The following is a 17,370-nucleotide window of genomic DNA, read 5'->3' as shown; positions in this document are numbered from 1 at the left end:
ACTCCCCGGTATGGATCCCAGCAATTAATATAACTCGCAGGGACTTTATATGGGGGAAGTCTAGATCTAGGCTAAGCTTACAAGCGCTTATGAGACCTAAAATGAAGGGGGGTTAGCACTACCGAATATGCTATACTATTTCCTGGCAGCACAGCTTACACATATAGTGATACTACTGCAACCGGCCCTCTATCCTCCGCTATATTGCAGTAGCAAAAACCCCAAATTTCCCTTGGAAGCAATCTTGAGAACAAGTGGAAGAACCACAAAACCAATCATTAGTACTCAAATGAGAGCGTTGCGAAAAGCTCATGTAATAATGGGCTTCTCACAAGTGGTCCCACAAGAACCCCTTTGGGGCAACACCTACTTTCCCCAGAATGCAAAAATCCAACCACCTACATGCTGGTCTGCCCTGGGGATCATGTCTATCTCTGATGTCTGGGAGAACAACTCCCCAAAAACGTTTGCAATTCTCAAGGCACAATATAACTTGCCAAATGCACAGTGGCTGGTGTACCTGCAAGTCAGCTGTGCCCTACAAAAACAGGAAAAAAATAGCCCCATCAGATTAGCTTCATCCCCGCCACTGGATAACCTTAGTAAGCTAAGGCGGAAAGGTGTGCTTTCTGTCCTGTATAAGAAATTAATTAAAATACAGTTGCCAGTAACACTTTGAAATGTAGAGAAGTGTGGGAAAATTACCTGGGATATGTTACAGACATGCAATGGGCCGAGGCGCTACAGGCTCCTACACATATATTTATTAGCTATAAAGACAGAATGCTCCAATTATATATGGTCCATAGAGCATACCTCACCAGAGAAAAACTAAACAAGATGTGTCCCAATGTGTCTCCTACGTGTCTTAGATGTGGCACCCCTAAAGCCACTTTGATACATACAATATGGCAATGCCCAGACTTGGAGGAATTTTGGACAATAGTTCTAACCCACTTATCTAAAATATCAAACACCGCACTGCCAGCACAACCGGCCCTTTGCCTTCTAAACATAGGGATTAAAGCACTGGTACCAGTGCTATACAGGAGGCTTGTGGCGAAGGACCTGTTTAATGCTAGGCGCCTAATAACCACCAACTGGAAAAGCAGCTCCCCTCCAGATGCCACAGTCTGGCACCAAACAGTAACTGAAATAAGTAACAGAGAAAGAATCATCCTACTCAGGAGAGAGTGTCTAAATGACAAGTGGGAAAGCTAGCAAAACTGGCAGTTGCCAGTAACACTTTGGAATGTAGAGAAGCTAGTGGAGAACATCTCATAGGGGTCTAAGCCCAGTAGTAGAGGCTACTGAAATAGTAACTGGTCTGTATTACTCATTGCTTTGATGTAAGACTATGTTGCATTTATAACATTGTATAATACATTACAATATACAAAAGTGTAGAAATGTACTACATGATGCTGTTTAATATGCTGTTTTTAATAAAACTTTTTATTTCTATTCAAGCCTCTCCTATTCATATTCCAGTCTCTTATTCCAGTTAATGCATAGTTGAGTGCTGCTAAACAGAAAGCTTTAAGGTTTACTCTCACTGGAACCAGGGGTCCTCATACAACCCATGAAAAACAGGTTTACAGCATGATTCCCCCTTTACCAAAATTTATAGTTCATAGATAGGTTTAGCCACATTATCAATTATAGGTTTAGCCACATTATCAATTATTCTGCTTATGGCATTTTAGGAATTAATGTTTAGTTGCAAGCTACTTTAAACTAATGAAATATGGTTTCTGCAGGTTACATCACTTGTGTACTTTGTATACTGAGTAAGAAGCAATACCAGCATATGTAATTTATAGTTTAAAATACAGAATATAGCCTAACAGTGTGTTATTTTAAATCTCTTTATTTGCATTAGAAAACAATACCACATAGTTTATTCAGCACTAGATATATCAGAGAACATGGATATAAGAAAGTTTTTGGCACGTCATCAGCTAAGAGCAGCATAGAAAATAAAAATAAAAGAAGTGAGACAATTGTTGCAAGTAGAGCTGACATTGCTGATAGCCCAGTATTATGTGAAGACAACAGTTCATCAGGCTCAGAGGCTTTAATAATGAGCTCAGAGGAGCATACATCACCAAGTTGTGAGGCACAGCAACTACTAGTGCAAGAGGACAGCAGTTCTTCAGGTCCAGAGATGTCAGACATTGCTAAGAATGACTATGCTCAAAGCTGTAAAGTTCAGGAAGAAGAGCAGGGAGAATGTTCTTATAGTGTTTCTGGCAGCACCAGAAAAGCCAAAATAACATCTATGCTAGACCTTGGAACAACTATAACAGGGCCATCACAACCTTATTTAACTGTATACCCCAAAACTGTTTTTGGTAAACAGAATAGGTCATTTACTTCAGAATACTTCATTCTTGGAGTACAGCAAGCAGTTAGATGCTGTGTTTTGTTTTACTTGCTGACATTTTGCAAGCAGCATCAAAGATTTAGCATTCACTGAAAAGGGCATAAGGAATTGGAAAAATTTAAAACATAAGGTGCAAAAACCTGCAGAGTCTGGCATCCATAAAAAAGTGCTGAAAAGTGTCTTTTATATAAACAGTCACAAGAAAGAGGTTCTATAATGGCAGCATTATCAGTCACATAAAGCAAGTATGAAGGAAAACAGAGAATATGTTGGTAAGATTATTGATTTGCTTATTTATTTGGCTAAGCAATGAATTGCTTTGCGGTGACATGATGAAAGGGAAGTATTCACAAACAGAGGAGATTTTGTTGGAACGCTGCACTCTTTTTGCAAGATATGATGAGGCCTTTGCAACAAAATTGAGGAGTTCATTCAATCTGCCAACTTCTATACCCTACTGGTTGACGAAGCACGCAGTTATAAACAAGAAGAATTAACAATCTGTATAAGATACACTGAAAATTTAGAAATAAAAGAGAGATTTCTAGGTTTTGTAGACTGTTCTAAATGTGGTGATGCTGAGGGCATCTATCAAGAAATTAAAAATTTCCTACAGACATTGGGGATTTTATCATTGCCTATTGTTGCACAGAGCTATGATGGAGCTGCTGTCATGGTGGTAGGTCATGTCAATGGAGTACACAAAAAAATGCTTTATGACCACCCCACAGCAATATATGTGCACTGTATGGCACATAAATTAAATCTAGTCCTTGTGGAGGCCTGCAAAGTAAACAGGACTGCTGCAGGATTCTTTTTTACTTTAGAGGATCTATACATTTTTTTCTCAGCCTGGCACACACCATTTTTATTTAGAGGTTCAAAAGATGCTCAGTATGAAATTAGAATTTACTAGTGTAAGTGACACCTGCTGGGCATGCAGATGGAAAATGTTTCTGCTGTAAAAAGTTCAATGAAAGCCCTCCTTGACATTTGAGCGATTTAGCAAAACCACCATACTGAAGATTTATTGAAGCATCAGGCCTTCTGAAGACTATCCAAAACAGGGATTTTTGTGTGTGTCTGATTATTTTCCATGAGATCCTTAGTGTAGTTCATATTGCACATAAAGCCCTGCAGTCCCCAGACCCAACTCTCGCTCAATCCTCCAGTGTGCTAGAGAACACTACAAAAACTTTAGAAAGCATGCGGACCGGTGCCAAGTGGGATGAGCTGTGGGTGCAGATCCAGAAATTCTGTGAAATGCATACTATCTGTGTGAACTCAGGAGAGGAAGTGTTCACAAATGGCCAGTGAAAAAAACAGCCCTTGCCTGTTCATTTGTCACAAGCACACTTGGGCAACGAGAACACGAGCCAGGTACACATGAAAGTCCCAAAGAAAAATGGTGCAGTCAACTGTATTTCCATGTTTTAGACACAATGCTTGGTGAATGTCATCGCAGTTTCTCAGCACCAACAATGGAAATAGCGAAAAGTGTAGATGCTGTGCTAAAATGGGACACCAGTGGCTTAAAGGACCAGTAACACAATTTTTTAAAAAAAAACAAGAATGCATACATATTACTTACCTCCAATATGCTGATCTTTCCTGCAATTTGGATAAGACATAGGAAAAAACTCAAACCGGCACTGTGCCACGGTGTCCAAGGGGTCTCCGCCATCTTCTTTCTTGTTCTCCTTCTTCTCCCCTACGTGCGCGCTGCTATGTCTCTCTTCAGGGACTGACTTCCGGGTTCTGACGTCACTTCTGGATGCTTTTCTCTCCTCACACTGACAGCAACTCAGCCGTTCTGTTGCATTATCTCCCTGCTCTTTTGCCCAGCAGTTATGTTCACTCCTCCAGCATGTCTCGCTCTCCCCCCCCTTCAGAATCTTTTTGTCAAGAGAATTTATCTCTCTCTTCCCCGCACCCTCCCCTCTGCCGGCATCCGTTCCTCCTCCTCAGCCTTTCTTACCCTGCAGCGTTTGTGTCCCCGCAGTGTTTCCCTCCCCTCGGCCGGCACCCATTCGGCCCCGTCAGCCTTTCTCTCCCTGCAGCGTTTCCCTCCCCTCTGCCGGCAGCCTTTCTGTCCCCTTAACTTTTCTCAACACGGCCTTTCCTTCCTGAGCATTTCTCCCCTTAGCCTCTCTGCCGGCAGCTTTTCTTTCCCCTCAACTTTTCTCCCCGCAGTCTTTCCTACCTGAGAATTTCTCGCCTCAGCCTCTCTGCCGGCAGCTTTTCTGTCCCAGCCTCTCTCTCCCCACAGCGTTTAAGTCCCTGCAGCATTCTGTCCCCTCAGCCTCTCTCTCTCTCTCTGTGCAGCCTTCGCTCTCCACTGCCTGCTCGGATGCTCTGCCTTACTTACCGGCTGCTCTGTGTTCTGACTTCTGGGTTCCTTACTTCCGGTACAGGAACAGCGTTGGGAATGCGCATGCCATGGCGAACTGGTCGCCTTTTCGCCGTTTTCCATGTAATGGAGAAAAGGTGATTTGATTGCTTTTTTAAAAAAATGCTAGGTGAGTTATATTAATTTATTAGGGCATGCCCATTATTTTTAACATATAGAATAGATTTTTTATGTATACATTTTTGATGTTACTGGTCCTTTAAATGGACTACTGAACAAGTATTCTAATGTTCTTAATATCAATGCAAAATTGGCCCTTACAGAGATGGCCTTAATTAAGATTGATATACCAGAAATTACACTTGAAAATTGAAAAGGGGCTGCTTCAACAAAGTTTTACCCTAATTTTACCAAACTTCTCAAGCTAGCACTAACATTACCTACTGGCACAGCTACATGTGAAAGATCTTTTTCTGCAATGAGACGTGTAAGAAACTGGATGAGAACAACAATGTGTCAGGAGAGACTCTCTTCTTTGTGTTTACTACACATTGAAAGTGACTTAACCAGCCAACTCAACAGCCAGCAGATCATAGACACCTATGATTCAAAGTCCAAACGACGAATTGTACTTCATTAAACTGGAACTTTATTGAAGATGCAGAAATATGACAAAAAATAAGTTTGAAAGGGCATTTTGCTATACAATTAACCTTTACAATAATGCAGACCAGTAGCATTCAGCAACAATTTATTAGAAAAGACACACAAACTATTCGCTGCTTTGAGAATTGTTTCCTGTTATGGGCCATTGGAGACAAATTTGTTTCAATTGGTTAAACTCATGGACACAAATGGTTAAAACACAATTTGTGTATTAATTTTATTGGGTAAAACCTGTCAAAGCCATGTGCTCATCATACCACTTAACAATATTATGTTACTTTTAGCAAGGCAAGTTGGTTAAACACTACTGCATATGTTTCCCTTTGTGGGCATATTTATGGTTAAAAGAAAATTCTCAAACTTCTCAGGAAGTTCCTCTGTTTGTTTGAAAGGAAGTTCCTTTGTTTGTTTCAAATTACTTAAAGGGGTTCCCATTTATTTATTTTATAGTATTTATTTAATTTTAGCACCTCATACTAAATCCTCAGTTATATAAGTATTCAAGTGACATTTCATACATAGTATGGTGACAGTATAAGAGGTCTTATTCATTGTGTTTCTTGTGAAAGTAAGTATGTGACCAATAAACATGCTTTGAAGCCAAATATTTGTCCTGATATCCATGTGTCTTTTTTCTATAATGTGCCATCCATCTGTGGACCCATCAGTTGGTAGCTCTTAATTAGCCCATGTATGGGACAGATTTCAGCCTGGTAATTCTAGAGTGCAGCACAGGGCTGTTTATAGGCTTGCATATAAGCGCAGCCTGAGAAACCATCCCTTCACTACACTTTCTGGTGTATTTGCACCCAGCGACACCGCATCAGTCTGGGTGCAGACACACAGAGCTGATTTTTGCAAAGAAACGCATAAGCATTAATTTTCAAGCCAAAATTCTCTCTGTGGGGGTCATTTATCAACACTGGGCAAATTTGCCCATGGGCAGTAACCCATGGCAACCAATTAAATTGCTGCATTCATTGTTCTACTAGCAGCTGGCTTCAAAAAGCTAATCACTGATTGCTATAGGTAACTGCCCATAGGCAAATCTGGCCAGTGTTGATAAATGAGTCCCTGTGTGTCTGCACCTAGCACAGCGCAATGTCTCTAGGTGCTGACACACCCAAGAGCGGAGTGGAGGGGCTGTTTTTTGATTTGGAGTCATATGCCATGGCCAAAGACAAAAATCCTCCCTGTGTGTTCAGTGAATTACAATGTTTGTCCACATAATATAGGAGTCAATCAGCTGCTACTCTGCCAGTGCAAAATCACTGGCAAAGAAACTGTTCATGTGACATTAGCCTTAGCCTACCCAAACAAAAAAAGTCCCCCTCTGCCTATGCTAACAACAACTGTTCATTGCTGAAGTCAGGTCTTTCATTACTTTACTCTTTCCTAATTAAGGGATCTTACACCCATATAATATGTTGTGGACAATAAAATCTAAAGCAGTTCTAAGCAACTTTCCGACATACATTAAAATTCCATAATATTAAAGGGGTGGTTCACCTTCGGTTGGTTCAACTTTTAGTATTTTATATAATGGCTAATTCTAAGCAAGTTTTCAATTGCCCTTCATTGTTTTCTTTTTTTTTTTTTTTTATAGTTTTTTAATTATTTGCCACCTTCTTCTGATTCTTCTGGCTAGCTTTCATTCCATCTAAAAACAAACGCTCTGTAAGGCTACAAATTTATTGTTATTACTCATCTTTCTATTTAGACCTTCTATTTATATTCCAGTCTCTTATTCAAATCAATGCATGGTTGCTAGGTTAATTTGGACCTTACATCATGATATATTCAACAAGATTTCCAATTCATAAAATATAAAACTTTATTTGTTCCATTAAAATTTGTCAGCTTTGGTACAGTGCATGGTGATCACCACTGACGCGTTTCATGCCCTACGGCACATCCTCAGAGTGTTACAGATTTTTTGCAAGGCACAACTTTATAGCAAAACCTAATTACAAACAATTCACACTGTGATTCTTAAAGGTATATTACACATATAACAAGATATATCTTCACATCTATATTCCATACCTATATCTATTAAGATTATTAAGACCATCACAAACTATTAAAAGAAAAAATCTTTTTAGTTCCATGTATCTTTGGGATTGGTGGATTACATGTTGTGGGTATTTATTTAGAAAGCTGTAGCCAGATATTTATTTTTCCTATTACAAGCTTCATAAATTTCTCTATTCAATATAATATTTGATCTCCCAATCTTTATTTAAACCAATTGGTTTTTCTGTTTCTAAAGTAAACATCCACCATGTTTCTCTTTTATTAATAAAATTCCAAATCCCCTTTTCTCCTATCTAATCTGGCATGTTCTATGCCTTGAAAGGATATACACCTATCATTACCATTATGTACATTCAGAAGGTGTTCAGCTATGGCGGATGAAACATCTTTTCTCCCTACACATGCTACATGCTCCAAAATTCTATCCTTCATTCTCCGCATAGTTCTACCTACTGTACATATTGACATCCACATATACATGTTGCCAAGTATATCACATTATCAGTTTTACAGTTTATATAGGACTTACACTCATATTCTTTACCTGTAGCTGAACTCCTAAAAACTTTTGATACATTTACATAATTTCAAGCCTTGCAAACCCTTGCACCACATTTGTAAGTACCTACATAAGATAACCAATTCGGTCTTCTCTGTTCTCGTTTTTTGGGTAGCATACTTCGGGATATGTGGCTTGCAATTGATTTACTCTTCCTATATGTGAACCATGGTTTATAAATTTTTAACAATGGATCTGAACAGATAACATGCCAATGTTTCATTATTATCCGTTTTATATCGGATGCCTCATTACTGTAATCAGTCACAAAATAAACTTTTTCTCTCTCAGTTAATTTTGATCTCCTGTGTTTATTAATTCTATCACATTTATTTCTAACACTCTCCCTTAACATAAGGTTACAATCACTGAGAACAGCTCGTTCATATGCCTTTTTTAAGGTTTTAGTACTATATCCTCTCTTCGCTAATCTATCCCACAAATCCATAGCCGCCTTCTGGAAAGCATCCCAAGTGGAGCAAATCCTTCTAAGTCTAAGGAATTGCCCAATCGGGATGCCCTCCAGAAGAAGTTCTGGATGGTTACTGCCAATGGATTTCCTAAATACATCTGTCTTTATTGAACCTTCCTCTTGTGATAACTGTATATCCAAAAATTCTACACATTTTTTATTGATCTTATAGGTGAATTCAATACCATATTCATTATTATTACAAAAAGCCACAAATTCTTGTACTTGTTCAATGCTACCCTTCCAGATCACAATCAGATCGTCGAGGAACCTACAGTATTTAAATATATGTTTACTCCAGATTGACTTATCGCCAAAGATATGGCACTTCTCAATCCATCCCATGAACAGGTTTGCACATGAGGGAGCAAACCGCGCCCCCATTGCCGTGCCACATCTCTGGAGATAGTACCGTCCTTCATATATGAAGTTGTTGAGGTTCAAAAGATACTGGACAGACTCCAAAATAAATTCATTCTGTTCTCGGGAGTAAAGATTAGATTTACAAAGCCAAAAATATAAAGCCTGTAGACCAAGATGATGTTCTATAGAAGAATACAAAGCTATAACATCTAGAGTTATCCAAATCATATCATCTTCCCATGTGACATCTTGTAACTTAGTTTTAACATCTCCACTATCCTTTATATATGAATTCAAATTAATAACTATCGGTTGGAGTAGTTTGTCCAAATACTCGCCAAGTTTCTCATTTAGGGACCCCATACCTGCTATTATTGGTCTACCTTTGGGGTTTTCCAATCCCTTGTGAACCTTGGGGAGTGTGTGGAATATAGGAATTTTGGGATGCTCGCACCAAATATAGTCAAATTCCTTTGTAGTGAGTTACACTACATATTCTAAAATTTTGGAATACTTTTGTTGGATCATTTTCCAAACTTTGATATTGCTTGGTATCACCTTAATTGATTCAGTTACTCTCTATCTAGAATGACAATAGATCCCCCTTTGTCAGATTTACGTATAACTATATTTTCATTATCTTTTAGAGATTGTAATGCTTCATATTCTTTTTTTGTTAGATTATTATGTTGGAATCTATTTCTGTTTGGGAATTCTCTCTTTTTAGAAAGTGCTTTTAAATTATCACATATCAGTTTATAAAAACGATCCAAAAATGGTCCATTCTGTCCTATTGGGTAGAATGTAGATTTAGGTTTCAAATCAGTATGTACTATATAACCTTCACCTACTGTATCTACTATATAACCATCCTCTAAATCTGCTAATACTTGAATAACCTCCTGTGTGGCAAAATTTCCCCCATAATCCTATGTACAATCAAGTGGAATCTCAAAACCAATAGGTACATCACTTTGTTTAAATTTACCACATTCAACATTTTTGAAATATCTTTTAAGGGATATAGACTGCATAAATCTATTAAGATCTACTATAGTAGAAAAAAGTGAGAAATGACTAGTCGGGCAAAAGGTTAAACCCTTATTCAATAAAGTTCTTTCATAGTCAGTTAATATATAAGATGACAGATTGATAACTAGATCATCTTCTATGGTAGTTTTTCTTCTTCTGTATTTCCATCTTTCTTATCCCCTTTCTCAAATTCACTTTTTTCTGTTCATCCATCTATGTTTTCTTCTGTTAGTTCGTGTCTGTCCTGCATCTTTTTTCCCCCTTTTCTTTATTTTGCCTTTTGCTTTTCCAGATTCTTTTATCTCCTGACTCGTATCCAATTCGCTGTCGGTGGTTACTAAAAAAGTTACTCCTTGGGTCTCATCCATGTCTCTTATAGGTGTGGAACTTTGTTTAGATTGTTTTCTCCATTTATTCTGTTTCAAGATCGGTCTTTTCATTTCCATCTGCCTTTCTCTTTATTTAGTTCCATACCCCAGGAGTAAATTCTTTCATTCTCATAATCTCCTTTATCTCTCAGGAATTTTTGTTGTTTACTTTCCATAATTTTCTTTTCCATACACTCTAAATCTTCATTTAGTTTCCTCTCTTTCTCTTTATATTCAGGCAACTGATGGTTGTTTATTAGTTGAGTTTTGGTTTCTTCTATCTCCACATTCAATCGGTTTTGTTCCTTTTTATATTTTCGTATTAATATTCCCATCAGGTTAAATGAACATTCAGATAGAGCCATGTACCATTCTTGCATTAAATCCTCATCTTGTAGGTTAAATGCCGGAAATTTTTTCACCCATAAACCTCTAGGCACTCTTTCGACCTCCAAATAATTTTCAAGGGTGGAAATCTCCCACCACACTTTAAGTTCTTTATGTGAAAATTTATTCAATTTCTTAAAGAGATCTTCCATTGTCTTCTGTGTACCTTCTGACATAGGTTGTTCAGTACTGTCAACTGTTACTTTGGTATCCATACAAAATAGCATCCTTGCTCTTTCTGTCCTTTCTTTGTAGGTAGACGAACTTGTTAACATACATGTCTCAATATCATCATTGCACTGTCCCATCGCCATTTTAAACTTTATAACTTATATATTATATGGCGGCTGTAACAAATTCATTTGTTGGGGAAAACAATTTTGTTTGTATTTCCACCCTTTATTACATAGAAATCTTCAAAGTAGAGTTAAATAGTAGACACATCAGATTTAGCTTTTATCCATTCTTTTAATAGTTTGTGATGGTCTTAATAATCTTAATAGATATAGGTATGGAATAGGTATGGAATATAGATGTGAAGATATATCTTGTTATATGTGTAATATACCTTTAAGAATCACATAGTGTGAATTGTTTGTAATTAAGGTTTGCTCTAAAGTTGTGCCTTGCAAAAAATCTGTAACACTCTGAAGAAGTGCCGTAGGGCATGAAACGCGTCAGTGGTGATCACCATGCACTGTACCAAAGCTGACAAATTTTAATGGAACAAATAAAGTTTTATATTTTATAGATTGGAAATCGTGTTGAATATATACTTATTCATAATGTAGGAAATAGTTCCATAGCCAGGAACCCGGATTTGCAAACAGAAATTGCAAAGTGGAGAACTGCTGAATTAAAACCACAAATAACAAAAAATGAAAACCAATTACAAATTGTCAGATAATATCACTTTCTACATCATACTAAAAGTAAATTTAAATAAAAAAAAACAACAACCCCTTTTAAGGTATTTGTAAATGTAGTTTCTATTAAAAGCAGTTCTATCTGTTTGTATACATTGCACTGCAGAGTTGGGAAGTGATGTTGCAAGTCAGCCAATTAAAAGACCTGAATAAGATCTACTATTGTTACATTGTTACCAGTAGCACACAAAGTGTTTTCTGTCTTGGTAGAAAAACAGAAAGAATTCTGTGATGGAAACCCAGGATTTTCCTGCCAGTCCTCCAGATCCTGATGAAAGGATAGCAAATCTTGGATTGAATGAATTGGCCTGCATAGTTTTGTCACCGTATTGTCATTTGTAAACAGTGATACATTGCTTATAATGTACACTACAAGTAAGTCATAAAATGGACCAAACACAGAATCCAGCGTAATCATGAATGGGATCCATAAACCTTTCAAGTAACTTGCCCAACACAAACTTACTGGACTATATTTGCCAGGGTGAAATAGTAACCCCCTTTTAAATAATGGAATTACGGGGCGTGGCTTGCCGAGGTGCTGCATGGCCGCTTGATTCTGCAGCTCCGCAACTAACTACCCGATCCAGGCGAAATACTGAGCGGAGAGATGGGGAAATCACACAAAACCAGACCGGATAAAGAAAGGGCTTCAACTAGAAAGTCCCTTGCCGGTACAAAAGATATTGCACCGCTTTTCCTGAAGAAAAACACCGAACGCGCATTATCCAAGATGGCGCCCGCAGCTGAAGCGCATGATGAGGATGCAGACTCTAACAGAGAGCCTTCGGATCTGGACAGCGATATGGAAGGTGAGCCAGATTTACATGCCTACATAGCTCAGCTCCCTACTAAATCAGACATCAAGGAGATGTTACTGGAGGTGACCTCTACTATCAAAGAGGAACTTAGAGATATTAAGAGGGACCTAACAGCATTAGCTTCTCGCACAGATAATATTGAAACTAATGTGAATAAGCACTCCTCCAACCAGAAAGCCATGTATACTCTGTATAATCAGGATGTCATTATTACTGAATTACAACGGCAGTTGGAAGACCAGGAGAATAGGAGCAGGAGGAATAATATTAGAATAAGAAGGATTCCAGAAGAGGTACAGAGAGAGGATATTCACTGAGCACTGCTCCAAATCTTCAATAGCATTTTGGCTAGAGACATTGCTCTTGATGTAAAAATTGAGAGAGCGCACAGAGTGCAAAAACTGAAAGCTGCACCTCTAAATGCGCCCCGAGATATCCTTTGCTGCCTTCATAGCTTTTCTACCAAAGAAGAAATCCTGGGAAAAGCAAAAGAGATGGACAATCTCAAATATGAGGATACTCATATCAAGCTGTTTCAGGATTTATCCAGGACAACGCTATATAAGCGGAAAATGCTTAAACCTCTTACTGATATCTTAAGAGAAAGGAATATTCTCTACAGGTGGGGATACCCCTTCTCCCTGATGGCAACTAAGGATGGCACTACAGCAGTTATTCGATACCCAGCTGACACCGAACATTTTATCAAAAGGCTTCATCTCCCGAATATGGAACTTCCAGGATGGCTTCCAGATGGAACTAAAATCCCGGAGTTAAACTTTGACTTGCAAGGAGACTGGTCACAGGTCAACACCCCCAAGAGAACACCCCGGCCCCAGAGGACCCCTAGGAAATGATGAGGATCTTCGCAGGATTTGAAATATTCTCTCCAACACTAACGAGGAACAGCATTTTTTTTTTCTTTTTTTTTCTTTTTCCTTTTCTGGGTTTCCTTTACAGGAACTTGAAGTATTGAGCATATATTCATTCGGAGGCGGCCAGACTATGATCTATACTGGAGCACTTTGGGATGGGCAAGTACTGTTGAGACGGCTGACATGAGTTCAATGTTGGTACAGCTCTGTATTACGTTTTTTTTCTTTTTCTTTTCTTATTCCTTTTCTTACAACCCTGCAGTGACCTTTTTGTGTTATTGGACTGATATTAAATCATTTTGGACTAATATAATCGCTACCATTGTCTTGCCTCCCACTCCTCCAAATTATATTATGTAGGCGGTGAATCACTTAATTTATAGATGATTGGGAGAGGATGGGAAAGGGAACAAGGGGAGCGTAACAGGCGAAACAAAGGAGGAGATTAAAAAAGAAAAAAAAAATTGATAAAAAAAAAAACAGGGGAAAAAGGACGAGTCCTTTATATCTCTTTTTTCTATTTGATTTCTCTGTCTCTGATTTTGGATGTATCTAGACTTATCTGTTTTTCATCAGGTGACTTGATGTCTATTTGTCTATGGTTTACCACATACACGGTTACCCAGGGTATTCCCCCCCCCGTCTCCCTACGTACATGCTTGGTCTATTCCAGATTTTTTTTTTTTATTTCTCCTCCATTAACATTTGTACATTAGTACTAAATCTAGAAAAGAAAAAAAAAACATTAAAAAATAAATAAATAAATAAATAAATAAATAAATAAATAAATAAATATTAAAAATAAATAGAAAGAAAAAAAGAAAAAAAGGAAGAAAAAAAAGAAAACAAAAACACAAACAAAAATAGTTTACTGCTGTTCCTCTTGAGGTTTGTATATTATGCTGGATCGGGGTAGTGGGTTGTTTGGATCAGTGGTCAGGCACTATGGGAATTTTTTTCTCCTCGCAACCACGTACCCCCACTTTAGAGGTGCCAAGCACCCTCGCCGCTGAAATTGACCACCAGCCATGGGGACTCTTCCCCAGTAAGTCTACTGCGGCTTTTTTTTCCCCCTTAATCCCCCCGTACTCTATCCTTTACACTTTCCTAAACCCACCCCCCAGTTCCCCTTCCTCCTTTTTGCAAGACAACAACAAGTGTTAGCATCTTATTGGGATTGTCTTGTATATACTGTGATTTTACATTATAATGGCTAATCTCTCGACCATGGACTGTACAGTATTTTCCTTTAATGTTAATGGTATGAATGAGCCGGTGAAGAGAGCCCAGATATTTGGGGAATGTAGAAGAAGCACTGCTAAAATTATTATGCTCCGAGAGACCCATTTTAAGGCTAATTGCCTGCCAAAAATGTACCTTAAAACTTTCCCACACCTTTATATGAGCAATAACCCTTTGAGAAAATCCCTCGGGGTAATTACTTTAGTACACAAAGATTTACCTTTCCACTGTATGGAGACTTTAGCGGATGAAGAAGGGAGATATTTGCTTATTAAATGCAAGTTAGCCAGTCAAACTTGCACTATAGCAAATGTTTATGCCCCTAACTCAGGCCAAATCTCATTTTTTTAAATTTCCTGATGGTGTTAGAAAAATTTAGTGAAGGTCTGATACTGCTGGGAGGTGATTTTAACCTCACTACTAACCCCAAGACGGATTCCTCCTCAGGCAAGAGTAATATTTCCCTTAAGGGTCTCAAGGAGGTGAAATAACTTCTGAGAGATCAACATCTTATAGATATTTGGAAGGTAATGAATCCCACAAAAAGGGATTTTACTCACTACTCCAAGACACACAACGTTTACTCCAGAATTTATTTTATTTATGTATCACAACATTGGCTCCATTTATTCCAACAGGCTGAGATTAAAGGGGTTGTTCACCTTCAATGTACAAATCTTATGAAACCACTAACAATGCTCTCAATGTGTTAGAAAAACCATTTTCCATAAGAAAAAGTAAAAATGCCATTGTAAAAGCTAATTTGTATAGCTATTAACTCAGTCCTTCTCCTGTCTCTCTGACCAGTTTTCTGAAGTGATGGGAGTGGCCTATTTTGAACCTGACACACCAAGAACTTCCTATATGATGACATCATCATACCCAGGCTTTGCCCTTACTTGTTTCCTATTGGATGTTGATACTGCCCTCCTCCTAGTAATTCATTGGTTGCTTGTGAACTGTAACCAGTCACATCATTTGAATGGTCATTGGTTGATTACTCAATTGTAATGGCAGAGGTTAACAGACGCAGCATATAAACAAACCTGCCTTGTAACAAACAATCACACAGCCATGCAGACAAATACTGTAGAGAAGGAAGGAGCAACATTGTTCTCCCAATTCTGGCACTCTCCTTCTGCCTAGACTAAAACTGAATGGAGTGCCAAAGGGGTGCAACCTTTTCTGGGAATAAATACTGGCTTTTCTATATTTTTATCTTTTAATACCTTTGGCATTAAGCATAATGTCAGTTATTTAAAAAATTGCAACAAAACCAGCACTGACTTGCTTAGAAACGTATGTAACTTACACATCTAGCAGGGACAGTAGGGTTGCCGCCTCACCCTTTTAAAACCAAACACATATGAAATCCACAGCCTGCATGGCTTATTATCAACTCATTTAGATGCTGCAGACTGAACTGATTTCTGTGCAGCCATGTATCATGCATCTAAATGAATTGCTAATTAGCCATGCAGGCTGTGGATTTCATATGTGTTTGGTTTTAAAAGGGTGAGGTGGCAGCCCTAAGTGACAGGCAGAGCAGTGTTGAGGGCAGGTAGGTTTTTTGAACATTTTGTGCTCTCTCCCAGGGGGGGCAGTAATTTACCTAGGAAAATTATACCTTTTTTAAGTGTTTAAGTGTTCCACTTCTGGAACCAAAAAATTAAAAAGTTATATTTTTCATGATATAGGGATCTATACCAGAAAAATATTTTACTTTATGCACAAAAATTCAACTCATTTGGAAAGCCTCAAGCTCATACAAATAGTCCCGGAAGTCACGTCAGCTGCTGAATAATGATTTTTTTATGAGGTAAATACACAAAATAATACATGGACCCCCCCCCAAAAAAAATAATATATTTCTGGAAAGTACAAGTGTCATCTCCCATAGTATCCATTATAATCCAATAATTCAGATTTTTAAAAATGATTTCTTTTTTCTCTGAAATAATAAAACAGTAGCTTGTACTTGATCCCAACTAAGATATAATTAATCCTTATTGGAGGCAAAATCAGCCTATTGGGTTTATTTAATGTTTACATAATTTTTTTAGTAGACTTAAGGTATGAAGATCCAAATTATGGAAAGATCCATTATCCGTAAAACTCCAGGTCCCAAGCACCTCGATCCCCCCCCATCTGCACAGTTGAAGTCTCTGCAGTACACAGCCCACACTCCCCCTCTCACAAACTTGTAACAGTTTCTCTTCAGTACCTGAATGCTGCTCAAATTCCCCAGCACAGGAAGCAGTGGCAGATTGACAGCAGACATAGCCAATAGGAGTTAAGTTAGCTGCCAGTACAATGTGTGATGTCATATGAGGAAGAGGAAGTGAACACTGTAGTGTTTTTGGGGGTCAGTGACCCCCTCCCAGCACAGGGTCTGTGTGGAACTGAAGGATTAGTACAGGGACACTTCTGAGATGAATATCTCTTGAACTGTACTTTTTCTGTTAACTATTTCTATGGAAAAGTTTGTTCTATTCCTGTGAACTGTTAGATTTGTCAATGTGTTACAAAGGTGAACAACCCCTTTAAGTCCTCATTTATATCAGATCACTTTCCAGTAATAACCAAGTTCCAAATCCCTCAAACTGCAAAATCAGAGTATAATTGGTGCCTTAATGATTTTCTTCTCCATTCCGATGATAGGAGGGGTAAGATCAAAGGTTGGATTGATCTCATAATTAGCACAAATAGCTCATCTGACATCTCCCCAGCCACGCTGTGGGAAACTTTGAAATGCGTCCTGCGGTGGAACCTCGTGGCAATGGGCAGTGCTCTGAAAAAAGAAAGGAAAAAAGAGGTTGACATTTTACTTAAAGATATTGCACACTTTGGGGCCCATTCACTAAGCTCGAGTCAAGGATTCGAATG

The sequence above is a fragment of the Xenopus laevis genome, chromosome 5L (assembly GCF_017654675.1).
Source record: "Xenopus laevis strain J_2021 chromosome 5L, Xenopus_laevis_v10.1, whole genome shotgun sequence".
Lineage (NCBI taxonomy): Eukaryota > Metazoa > Chordata > Amphibia > Anura > Pipidae > Xenopus > Xenopus laevis.
This window is presented reverse-complemented; position numbering follows the sequence as displayed.